This window comes from Manis pentadactyla, chromosome 2 (genome assembly GCF_030020395.1).
Source record: "Manis pentadactyla isolate mManPen7 chromosome 2, mManPen7.hap1, whole genome shotgun sequence".
NCBI lineage: Eukaryota > Metazoa > Chordata > Mammalia > Pholidota > Manidae > Manis > Manis pentadactyla.
Window position 1 is genome coordinate 59,293,669 of NC_080020.1, and position 12,141 is coordinate 59,305,809.

The following is a 12,141-nucleotide window of genomic DNA, read 5'->3' on the forward strand; positions in this document are numbered from 1 at the left end:
ATGTTTGATAAATGCCTTCTGAAAAATGGGAAAACTGTATTTCAGCCATCATAACCAGTTTATAATTGATAATGCATAAATAAAAAATAGAAAAGCTTTTTAAAAAGTCCATATTTGGAAGACTTAACTTTTTTATTTAAATCATTAATTTTATAGTTTTGGGTCATATATAAACATACACACAGCAGACATATACATATATACACACATACAGACTTACATACACACATACACAATTTTTTAACTTCAGGTTCAAAATTAATATATATCTAATGTTATATATCTAATAGTCTAATGTCTATTTTTATTACTTGCCTAATATTACCAATCATAGCATTTTGAATTTTTTACTTGTTTACTGTTCATGGAAGGACTAGAAAGAATTAGAATCCCACATATTTCATGTAGATGGAAAAATGATTCAGTTACTCTTTCAAGATGAGGTTAGGGATTTGGGAGAAGACAGAAAATAATGGACCAACAGTGGGTGAGACCATGAGATGGGAAGAGAAAGTTTAAGTTTGTTTAAGCCAAATAAACTTAGTTAAATCTTATATAAAGAGAGCAGACAACTCATCCTAGAACTGTGTTACAAATATGTATATAGCAAAATATTAGGTGAAAATGTTCTGTAAAGCACATCCATTATTATTTAGAGTAAAATTTCCACAGTACAAATTTTATTCTGATGAGAACCAGTTATTAGGTTCTGAATATGTATAAGCAAGGTGGAAGTAATGGTGCTGAGTGAAATTTATATATGTGCTTTGCTTAAAAGGTCTGTTTTCTAGTAGAAAACTAAGACAATCCAGAGTGCAAAATTAGGAGTATCTGTCTACAAACATAAAAGATCTAGGTCTTGAGGTAAATCATACCTTGTCCTTTTTCTTCCCAAGACACTCAGATAGACTTCAAAACAGCTTCTAAAAGGAAGTGTAGTTTATACAGTGGATTTTCAGATAATTCAATTATTTGCCAACAGTAGAAATGGTCAAAAGGAAACTTATCCAAGTAATAAAGATGGCTTAGGAAAAATGGGTAGTCAGAAACTTGAATTCTTTTATTGCTTGGGAACAATTTTTGCAACTATAAATTGAATATTTGGATATGTTAATTGGGCTAACAGGCAAATTCCTCATTCCGCTTTCACTGAAGTATGTCTACATATAATTGTACTCTGACGAAAGTAGCACTTTTAACTTTTCTTTATTCCTTGAACAATACTACATTTCTCTCTTATTGCTAAGTAGACAACTGCCATAGCATTGGACAGTGGATATTTCTCCTTTTTTACAATTCCCATTATAATGATGTTCTACAGATGGTGGGGGCAACTGTGAAATGTTAAAACAGATTTTAAGTTAAAAGAAGCCTTTTTTCTAATGGAAACATTTTTCTTTCTAACTAGAAGTCTGATAACAAATAGACAGACTACAGCATAAAGAATGAAAAAAAAAGTTCTGGTTTTCCATTCCTGTGCTTATGGGAATGATACAGAACACCTCATTGTCTCACCCCTGATGGATTAAGAACATTCTTCTAACCACTTAACTTGTGAAATAATTTCATTTTTAATAAATTGGAGTTTCCACTCGAGTAGAAATTGAAAGTGAAATTTGTATCTATTTTAGGACAGAGTAAGTAGACAAGTGATCTAGTCTAAAGTTTGTTTACTTTTTATCTTGCCCATTTTACTCTAACCTGGAAGTGTAGTCTTTGGAGCAGAATGATGTTTTGAACACCTCAGTAGAACAAGTTACAGATATTTATTACTTACTTCATATAGCAGAAAGCTGAAGTCGTCTCTGTTAGTGGAGGTAACAAAGTACCATTTATCCTATGGCTTTGCTGCTTACAGTTACTTTGCTTTTTTGCTGGATTTGTGTTTTTGAAACAATTTTGAATGCATTAGTACCAAACAGTTAGAGGATTTGGAACACCAAATAAAATGCTCTAACAATGCATGAAAATTCATACCTTGGGCTGCACTGGTCTTTACCATCATCCTCTGTGCATCACAGTGAGGGATTCTGTCAAATGTAGCCACGAGTGGGAAGCCAGTAGGAGCACCATGTGTTTTTCCACTGTCGAGGATGAAAGGAGAAAATATACACATAACTATGTGGAACTCAAGTTTTCATGACTTAGAGGTATCTAATAATGATAATTTCAGAAAAATACTCTTATTTTATACAAATTACTAGGTTTGACATACTGATCTTTTTTTATAGTTCCCAGCCAGATCATACATCCTTGTGAATAAATTTATTTTTCATTCTCTTACGATAATAATAGTTAGCATGTAAAATGCTTTGTTTTGTTTCACATCATGAAAAGTATATATATATGCTCAGTATATCTAACATCAGTATTAAATAGATTTAATTCAAATTCAGATATCTGGACTATGTAAAAGTTATTTTTTGACTTTTCTTTCCAATGTATTTCTAAGAACTACGTATAGTTCCCTATTCACAACAAATTTCTAAGAAAACATAACTCTTTGGTTAGCTTATTCTCATAATACTAACAGTATTTACACAGGACCTTACATGTAGAATACTGACAATTATTATTTCATTTTCTACTTGAAGAATCCTATGAAATGCATATTAATACCACACCCAACTTACAATTGGCTGAAAGGGTTAACTTTCTCAAAGTCATATTGTAAATAAATAGAGCCAAAGCTTGAATCTTTCACTCCAAATCCTTTTATCTTCCCACTTACCAGAGCTATCTTACAGGATTTTCTTAATAATGCTGCATTATTGAGAAAAACCTGTCCAGTCTCAATTTCCTTTTTCAGTCCCTTTAATTTGGTCATTTTTCAGATTGGTCCTTCTATTTGTGTTACTATGGACATTTCTGTGAGACCTTCACTGCTTATTTGGTTCCCAAATTTCTATCTTCAGCTGTGTATTAGACATACCTACTTAGACATCACAGAGTCTCCCAAATACTACATATGTAAAACTAAGACATTTTCTATCTCAAGCATGTTCTTTTTTCTGTGTCCCTATTTCAATAGTGTTGCAGTTGCCCAGCATGGAACTTTGGGAATTGTTATCCTTGTCTACTTTATCCCTCACTGTACCCCACCCGACAGCCATACAATCTCCAAATCCTGTTTTACTTCTCAATACTTCCTGAAATGTAGTATCTCTCCCTCTCCCTCCCACTCTTTTCTGTCTCCACTGCTGCCATCCTGTTTCAGGCTGCTCACCTGTTTCTACACCAGCTTCCTAAATTGGTCTTCCTATTTCTAGTTTTGCTCCCAGTCCACTCTTCATACTGCAGCCAACGAGATCTTGCTTAGGGGCAATCTTATCTAGTCTTTCCCTTACTTAAATTTATTCAAAATGACTCCTTTTTGGACAAAAGGTAAAGTCCAATTTCCTTAGCATAGCAATTTACCTCTGCAGTTTCAACTTTCATCACTTCCCTTTCTCCCTAACCCTGTATATATATGTTCTTACAAAAAGTCACAAAAACCATCTAAACTTTTATTAGGCATTAATAACATTCATTAAAGATCACCTGATTATGACCAATATCATGTGCTACAGGTTAAAAAGAAAAGTTTCACTTATTTAAAAATTCTAAACATTACTTCTAAACTATGTTTTGATTTACATACTTCATTGGATTTCAAAAAAATATAAATCAGGGCCTTTATTTTTTATCCCAATTTTACCACTGAGCACACTGAGTCTAAGAGAAGTCAAATGACTCCCCCAAGGATATGAAACTGGGACTCAAATTTAAATCTTCCTAATCAAACTCTACAGCCTCCACTGTACCATACGCCATCCTGCTTCTACCCCTGTATCTACCACACAAAGATAAATTAATGACCTGATAATTAACCATACCCATGTAAAGAGCCAATCTAGGTCATTTAAGTTTTCGTTTTTGTTTGGATTTCTTCCACTTCATTTGCACCACATGAACATAGCTGTGTTTCATATGTGCCCCTCTCTAAGTTCCTGAGCCACAAAAGCACACAGTGAATCATGTACACCAAAAGTTTATTTGAAAATAAACAGACTGTTAAGAATGATTAAAACAGATATTAATAGACTGATTAAAGGTTGGTAGATCATTCCTGACATTGCATTAAGATTAAATATACTAATCAGATTTTGGATTAAGATAACCCAGGTAAATCCCAAGTAGAGCAAGTAGTATTCAGATCCTTACAACATATTCTTGCCTTTCAAAATACATACTTGCATTTTATCCATGTCTCCTTCACAGCTGAGGAATTTATGAAGGCTTTACCCAGGTGAGCTGATTATATGTTCTTTTTACCTTTTTTTTTTTTTTGCCATTTTGAAGTAGTCTCCATTTTAATCCTCGCTGTCCTAAATTAGTTGTTTTGCCAAGGATGATAGCAAAGGGAAAAGTATTTGAATGTTATATATGAAGACAACATTTATTTCCAGTCACGAAAAATCCAACAGCTGTTTGTAACTTGCTCTGTTACCAAATAGAGATGATGGATACATCCAAAAAATTCTAAATAATGTGTTTAAGCCTTCTATTTATGCTAAGAAAGACATCATATGCACATTTGAATAGCCACCATCCATATCCTAATTTGGTTATTTGAAATAAATTGTGCATTTAGAAAGCAAGGAAAATGCAACTGACAACCTAAGCTTGAGAGCAGAATTGAAATTCATTCTGAATTCAGGGAGGGTCAGTTTCATTTCAAAGCAGTACTTTTTGTTTTGAATTCCTATACTCTGTTTCCACTGCAGCATTAAATTTACTAATCACCAAAATGATTTTCTCATATCATTTAGTTAGTAGAAATTTTCTTCATTACTTTTATATTTAATTTTACTTACATGTGTTTATATTTTTAATTTTTGAAACATATTAGTCACCCAAAATATTGCAACCTGATCTCAAGGAAAAGGACTGTAAAGATTACAGTTTTTTCTATAACAATAGCAGTTACTCCAAGATTTAGACCAATTTCATAGACAAATATTCTGGCTGATATCTTTTGTATAAATAATACCAAATCAAACTTTGCAAAATAATATATTTGCAGTTTCACTGTCAGTGGATCCTTAAATAATATGTTCCAAGATTTTGATGGCAACATATATTTAAATTGAAAATTCCTCTCGCCGTCAAGAATTAAGCCAGTCCTTCTTATCTTTCCCATTTTCATCCCCCAGAATTTAAACAGTTCAGAGCACCATAACACTAAGTATCCTAAAATCCTTTATTTGAAAAGTAAACTGAAAAATTATATCTCTATTGTCTACTTTTTTTGTTGGTTTTTCCTCAGTTGCTGGCAATTCACTTTTTCTTATGTAAAGTCATTTAACTCCTCAAAGAAATCTGTAGTAACTATGTGACGAAATTACAATCTGTATGCTCATAAAATAGTCTTGGTGTCTTTTCTTCAGGGGAAAATCATCCAATAACCAAGTTTTAAAATAGGTCTTTAAAATGACACACCAGGAATTTAACTATGATGAGTCATATTCTCAAGTCTCTAATCGGCTGTGATTTCTCTTTCATGACTGGTTCCTGATTACTTTTGCAAAAAGCAGAATAAAAATTCTGAATGTGATCTGACTTACGAAGATACACACTACACAAAATGCACTGATACATTATTCTTATCTCATGAGATTGCCCAGACTTCAATGAATTTAAGAGATGGGACAGAATGTTTGTACTGATTATCTGCCCAACATAAACCCAATCATAAAGCAATTAAATTAACCTGGCAGATTAATTCTAAACATAATTTCTCATTCCCTCTTCATTGGACAGACTGCAATTTATACTTTTATGATAGTGGGCAAAGCTACAGCACACAAATAGCACATGCCATTTAAGAGGAAGGTCAGCAGAAAACAAGCATAGAACATTTCTAAATAAATATTTATTGCTTTCAAAAATATGCATTAGTTTGGATTAAGCTACAGAAATTTATTTTCTTTAGTGAAAAAGTAAACATAAAAAATGTTTTAAAATGGTGATCCTGAAATAACTGGAGATGGTAACTCCTTTAAATCTTTTGACTGAAGTCTCTTTGAAGTCTTTACACCTTGTTTACATTAGTATTCTTGTCAAATTATTTTTTCAGAGATAACACAAGTAATTTCAAGGTAATTTAAGTTAAATTAGGAATTCTAAGCCAGTAACGAAATTTAAAATCACCCAAAGTACCCTAAATATTACTAAAAATTAAAAATTAAAAAAAATTTTAATTTAATAGCCTGATGATAACATTCCACTAAAACATTTAAAAGAATATGTTCATTACTTTCTTCTGAATGTTTTGAAGAAGTAGAAGTAACTTACCACCTATGAGCCTACTTTTTAGGCTACTGTGAGTAAAACAGTTTGGCTTCGGGGCTAGGAAGAAGTATTTTGAGTGTTTTTAAGTATTTACTTGAGATTTCTTCAGAATTAAGCAGTGGTTGAAATCAGTGGTTTTCCTTGGTTCTAGGCTGGAAAGGAATGAACCTGTACACATTTTCTGTTTTGAGCAATCAAAAACTCTGGTGTCTGAATTGGTGATATAGTCTACCTTTGAGCAATAAGGCACCTCATCAAAAGAATCAGGGATTTCATGTTTGGGGGAATTACATGCAGAGGTTTCTGTATGAAAGTTGAGACACAGTGTATTTCAAACACTTCTCCAAACTGAGGTTTAAGGCTGAATGCTTCAAAATTAAAAGGATGTCATTGAAACTCATCAAGAGTTGGTAATTCAGCAATTATTAATTCTTCAGAGAAGCATAGCTCTTCTGTAACACAGTTATTGAAGTAGTGTGGCTCCACTTCAATAAGCGAAAAAAGAGACAGCGTTCCTCTTTAGAAAACTCAAAGGCATTCTTCATGTAATTAATAAGTAAGGGAAAGTCTTCAGCAGGAAAAAGTACTCCCTGAGATCTATTCAATTAGCCTTGGTGCCTATTATTCTGCTAACTTTGACAAGTATCTATGACATATTTAAGTGCACATCTGTGCTTTATTTTTCCTCTTTCTTCATCTTAATGGAACTACACCTGTTTAATAAACTTTTTATTACTTGAAATATATAAATGTTGAAATGAAGTTGTCACCTCTTGTCTAGCTAGTTGCAGACAGTATAATTAGCCAAAAAGGAATAATGTCAAATGTCACATGGGACTGAGTGAATGGAAAAGTGTTTCTCAAGATAGACTCTGAAAGTCCTTGTGCTGGTCAAGGCCAGAGCAGGGGAAAACCATAGTACAGATTTCTCAGACCTAGCCATTGAAAAAAAAACTTTAGAGTAGCTAAAACAAAAAAAATTAAAAATTTAAGTCTTAGTTCTAATTATAGCTGAATAGGGTGATTCCTCTTCAGACAGTGATATTTAATTCATCCATCATTTTGCACCTGGGATTAGCTAAACTTGTACTCTAACAGTAATTCTGAAGCCAAAGAGGAAATGAAGCAAAGCAAAATATACTGCTTCAGGGTTTTCCAGTCTAATAATGTCATGATAATAGCACATAGAGTATGACTGAACCTTCTAAAACAAGACACCACTGCTAGTATGCAAACTAGTTTTAAGTGATGCAAGATAAAAATATTTTATTTTTATTTGTTCTTTTTCTGTTTTAATGTGTATTAGCTACAACCCAGAATTTCACATATATTATTGTCTAACATAAAGCTAAAGTAAAAAATTTAAGTAGCCATAAAATTATTAAGCAAATAACAGCAGAGATATTCCATGGGAGTAGTAAAAATCATGATTATAGTACACAAATGACTGAGGTTGGGAAACAATAGAGCAAGTTGTAATCATTCATTCATCTAATAGATGTTTATTAACTACTGTGTTTTTCCACACATATAGAATAGGAACACATCAAAGTATAAGGTAGACAAGTTCTTTGTCCTTGTGACTCCTACATTTTGGCCCACATGTGCAGTGATTCCTCAGGCAACTGGGATAATCTAAGGCACTGGAGTGTTGCATCTACCTTTGATAGGCCCAAAAGTAAATTTTCTCTGAAGCTCTGTTGACTCAATTCAGGTTAAATGGAGTAGCCATGGGTCTGGCTTAATCTCAGGAAGATACTTCACTAGAGGTGTAAAGAACCATGCCCTACAAATATTGGAGTTCTGAAGAGCTGAACTGTTGGATACACTATCATAAATAGGAAGGGCAAGGTCTAGCTACTCATTCACCCTCCCAAATACCCTCTTTCTGAACATCTAACTACACTGCAGTCCCCCATGTACCAGCCAACCATTTCAGCTCTTACAGGCAAAGTCAAACCCAAATTATAGGAAACTTTTGACTCTGAGAACCCAAATGTGACCACAGGCAATCAAAAATACAATATGGCATATTCGTAGTCTAGTGGCCCTGGACTGCTAGTCTGACTTGCTAGATTTTTATCACAAGCAATGGTTAGCACAAAATGAAAGAAGGATATTGGGGAGTTATCACCTAAGATTAGTTTAGTACATAAATGGGTAAAGCCTCTACACTGGGCTGAGAAAAAATAGTGATCTCCCAAGGAGCTTTCTTCCTAGAAGCTTGCTAATACAGAAAAAGAATCTGTGCTTAAACCAAAACAAAAAGATTAAAACTTAAGCCTTAGTGTGTACCAATTGGGAGAGGAGGAAAATGAGGTGGAATGAGGTGAAACTGAATTCATTACAAGTTTCCTCAGGACTATCCTAGTCTAAAATCTTAAGGCTATTAAAGATTTTCTGAATGAGGTTCCATTCCACCTATCCAATTTTATCTGCTTCAACAGGCCTTCTGAATGAGAATCACTTGGTGTGTGTACAAGAGGGTGGGTAGGTGCTTATTAGAATTGCATATTCCCGGGCCCCATTTCAGAATACAAATCTTTAAAGTGGGGCCCCAAATCAACATTTTTAGCCAGTAGCTCAGTGATTCTTAAGTACACTCAAGTTTAAGAATCCCTGTGCTAAACCGAAAACCCCTTGAAGTTCACATTTTATTCACATTTTTTCATTAAGTCTAGCTCAGTACCATGAGCCCATAACATAGAGTGCTGGATTTTTAAGGTGCCCTCCGTGGGAAGTATCCTGGCTTTTCCCCATTATAAATTAACTCCTTTCACCAGAATCATTCTATAAGAAAGAGAGGAAAGCATTCCTGAAGCATGTCAGGAACAACCTCTACATTTAACACAATAAAACAAGAAAAATCTTTCAAAAATCTTATGTAAAATATCTTCACTTTCAGAGTGTTGCCATGGGGGAAAAAGAAGCGAAGCAGCATCTCAGCGTGCTGTTTCCTTGGGCAAATTACTTCATCTCTGTTTCCTCTGATAAAAAGAAAAAGAGGGAGTTTGGTAGATAATCTCACACCTACACACCCTCAGTCAAACAAAGGTAGACCCTTCTGGACCTGTAAGGAGTTTTCATTTTTAATTCACCCTTCCCTTCTTTGCTGGTATTACTTAATGTCTCAAACTTTATTAAATATTAGGCTCAATTTTCTTTTCATTTACTAGTATAAAATTTTCTTTACCCAGTTTTTAAAACATTAATAATAGTAATAACAATAATAAATTCCACACTGCACAGTGCTCTTTTCTATCTCTATTTCATTTCTGCAGAGATTCTACTTCAATTTGTGTAGTGTGGGCTTCTTGCTTTCCAAGGATTACCTTCTTCTATTCAGTCATGTTTGATCGATTATGGGCCAGACAGGGTGATGTCATCCCAACAAAGGTTATGTTTAAAGATAATTATTTTAGTATTGAGGTTCTTTTATATCTATTCTTCTGAGATCAAGACCTTAACAGACTTATGCTCTAATGATCACCAAAAGTGTCTTTTGCACAAGGTCCCTGGGAGCTTCAACAACCTGCCCCATTGTGTGCTGGGGGAAAGGAAAAAGTTGGTTTCACTGGATGTGAGATTTGGATATTTCTATTTAAATATTTTAATCTAAAAAATTCTAAAATTTTATCCATGTGAATCTATATAAATATAGATTTAAATACATTTACTCTTCAATGTTTTCTCCAGAGGAAAGGAAGTTAAGGTGTAAAGAACAATTTGCAAAAGCACTGAGACACCCTTAAATGTTCTTAACTAAAGCTGTTTAGTTTCAAGACACCAGCACGTAATTCATTAAGAATTACTGCCCGGCAACTAAGTTTGTAAAGTTTTATCCTTGTAGCTTCATGTACAAGTTGAGTGCAAGTCTGAAGTGATATATGGGCATTTCTAAAACAGCTGTTTTACAATATAACTCTTATGCTTTACATAATTTTTAAAAATTTGAAGACAAAAGAGTATAGTTTAAAATCCATGCCATTCAAAATTGGGAATACAGAAGTCTGTACACTTTAAACATACTTTCAAAAGTATATGGAGAATTTTCTTCTCTTTGAAAATTTTTAAACTTGAACTTTTTATAAGTTCTTTTACTTGTATAAATTTCCTTTAAATATTTAGTACAGAAAACATAGCCTCTGTGTTAAAATCAAGAAAATGAAGTCATAAGAAATACACTAAGATTTCTTTCAAATTCTACACTAAACTGGAACCAGTGGGCATTAAAAAGTACTGAATGGTATGCTACCCTAGAAGTTAAGCATTTAACCTTCTGAATTTATTTCATATTTTGTCTCCTTCTAGAATTTTAAGTGATCATTATCTACCCTTTTATGAATCTTTCTCTTCTTATTGCTTATAGAACATTCCCTTTGAATGTTCCAAGGGAAATGTTTCAGCTTAGCAATACAATAGAGAAATTCTAAGTAATTTGTCAGAAAAGTGGCACTAGTACAATTTTCTAACAATACCTTAAAAAAAAATCTTTACCATCTAACAGTTTTCTTAGAATAATGGTATCACTATGTAATTCAGTAGAAAGATGGTTAGTATTTCCTATTTACTTTTTTCCTCATTCTTCTCTGAATTATAGTAATGAGTCAAAGCCCAGTTAGAAAAAAGATTTATAAAATCCAATATAAAGGTCTCAAATGTGATAGGATTTGGCTGATATATAACAGCAATCATGGCAACTTTCCTGAGCTTTATTGCCAATTTTGCACAGAATAAACATTTATGAAAAATATAAATCCAGGATATCTATAGTGGAATGGATACCATAATATATATCCCAAGGTCTAGTGGTGATATATTTCACTTGTGGATATTATACTTCATGCATATGTGTTAAAAAATAACCTGAAGTGCTTAGAATTCTTTCAAAGTAGAATAAGAGGCCATTAGAGGGTTTTAAACAGGAGGATGACATGATTTAATTTATATATTAAAAGAAATCTGGCTGCTATGCAAATAATCAAAGGATATAAATACAGAAGGAAACCAGGTAGAAAGTTATTGCAGTAGTCCAGATTTTTAAACATATTATATATCTTTAAAGGATATATAATATAAAAATATACATAAACTATTAATTAAATATGAATATATGAATTAAATTATGAATATAAATATATATTTTTAAAAGTATATATACACACACACACACACATATATGGGGGGGCCTTCGAGTGGATGGTAGCAATAGAAGAGAAGAAAATAAATGGACCTATTAAGGATAAGTTATTTAGGAATGGAGTAGGGAAAGCTTTTTGGTGGATTTGATGGGGAAAGTAAGTTAATAGAAAAGTCAAGATGATGTCTAGGTGTTTGATTAGAGCTAGAGGAATGGTGCAGCTGTTGCCTGAGATTGGAAAGATTCAGGGGAGTAAAAAATTGGAGATGACAGAGGATATCAAGAGCTCACTTTGTGACATAAATTTGAGATTCCAATTAGACATCCAAGTAGATATGTCAATTGGGCAGTTACATATTTAAGTTAGATATTTTGGGGAGAAGTCAGGAGTGGAATTATGAAATTTAGAATCATCTATATAGATGCTTTTAAAGTCATGGAAATTATTGAGATTTTCTAAGAGAGTTGATGAACAAGCAAAAGGGATCCTGAAGATGCCAGAGTTTAGAGACTGAGCAAGGGAAGATCCAGCAAAAACATCTAAGAAGGAATGGCCAGTGGAGCAAAATACAGACCAGGAGAGTGTAGCACCATAAAATCTAAAAAAAGGAATAGATTGAAGAGGAATGGAGTGATCCTTTGCTGAAAGTGTGAATAGGATGACTACA

General features: G+C 33.2%; 1 long non-coding RNA gene across 1 annotated transcript in view; it reads right to left on the reverse strand.

Annotated features, from left to right (window-relative positions):
* Positions 1–211: 211 nt before the first annotated feature.
* The window catches only part of LOC130680998 (uncharacterized), a 94,428-nt gene continuing 82,498 nt past the window's right edge, over positions 212–12,141 (reverse strand). Inside the window, exon 6 of the long non-coding RNA XR_008994028.1 lies at positions 212–2,084. This is a non-coding gene — a long non-coding RNA (uncharacterized LOC130680998). The remainder of the gene's footprint in view (positions 2,085–12,141) is intronic.